The sequence below is a fragment of the Vitis riparia genome, unplaced genomic scaffold (assembly GCF_004353265.1).
Source record: "Vitis riparia cultivar Riparia Gloire de Montpellier isolate 1030 unplaced genomic scaffold, EGFV_Vit.rip_1.0 scaffold472_pilon_pilon, whole genome shotgun sequence".
NCBI lineage: Eukaryota > Viridiplantae > Streptophyta > Magnoliopsida > Vitales > Vitaceae > Vitis > Vitis riparia.
Genome location: NW_023269686.1, coordinates 286,647 through 287,837, shown reverse-complemented (window position 1 = coordinate 287,837; position 1,191 = coordinate 286,647). Strand labels below are relative to the sequence as shown.

General features: G+C 41.7%; 1 pseudogene; it reads left to right on the top strand.

Annotated features, from left to right (window-relative positions):
* Positions 1-865: 865 nt before the first annotated feature.
* On the top strand, positions 866-965 carry LOC117909934 (annotated as a pseudogene).
* The last annotated feature ends 226 nt before the right edge of the window (positions 966-1,191 follow it).

Genomic DNA, 1,191 nt, shown 5'->3' with positions numbered 1-1,191 from the left:
CTCCCTATCTTGGGTTTCAACTTCATGAACACCCTTTGGATTTTGGCTTGGTTGAGAGGGAAACTTTCCTTTCTCATTAACTGTGTTGAGGTTGGTAAGCCTAGAGATAGAGTATTAAATATTATCTATCTTCTGAGATAGATCATTTTGCATCCCATTCATTCTCTTAATTTGAGAACTCTCAACATTTTCAATCTTTTGGTGCAATTGGGAGTTGATTGCCTTTTGTTCACCCACAAAGTCACCCATGACTTTACTTAGGTTCACAATGGCTTGCTCCACTGAAGAGGTTTGTTGAGGTGCTTGGGTTTGGGCTTGTGGTTGGTATGGAGGTGGCCTTCGTTTCCAAGAAAAATTTGGATGGTTTCTCCAGCTTGAATTATAGGTGTTTCCATAAGGTGCATTGTTGTTGGGTCTAAATTGCCCCACAACATTGGCTTGATCACCTAACATCTCCCTCACAGCTGGGATGGTTGGGCACTCATCTGCCACATGATCACATGATTGGCAAATGGTGCATGGCATGACATGGGCTTGTGTCTTGGAAATGGCTTGGACTTCATGCATTTTTTTCAACTCAAGTTCTTCCAACCTCCTTGCCATTGTTGCCACCTTAGCTTTCATGTCCATGTCTTCACTTAACATGTACATTCCACCCTTTGGATTTACAGGAGCTTTCATCCTTCCCATTTCTCTTGAGTTGAGCTCATCCCATCCTCTTGATACCTCAGATACATAACTTGAAAAGTCCATGGCTTATTCCGGATTCTTACTCATAAAATCTCCCCCACACATGGTTTCAAGAATTTGCTTCATGGAGGAAGACATCCCATCATAAAAATAGCTCACCAAGAGCCATGTATCAAAGCCATGATGAGGACAAGCATTGATGGCCTCCATATACCTTTCCCAACATTCATAGAAATTCTCATTTTCTTGTGCAAAAAAGTTTGAGATTTGTCTCTTCAACCCATTGGTCCTATGGGTGGGGAAAAATTTCTTCAAAAATTCGGCCTGAAGATCAACCCAATTCCTTATGCTCCTTGGCCTTAAAGAGTTAAGCCATATTTTTGCCTTGTCCTTCAATGTAAAAGGGAATAGCTTGAGTCTCATCAAGTCTATTGAAGCTCCTCCCTCTCTAAAAGTATTGCACACCTCCTCAAACTCCTTGATGTGGGCATATGGGTTCTC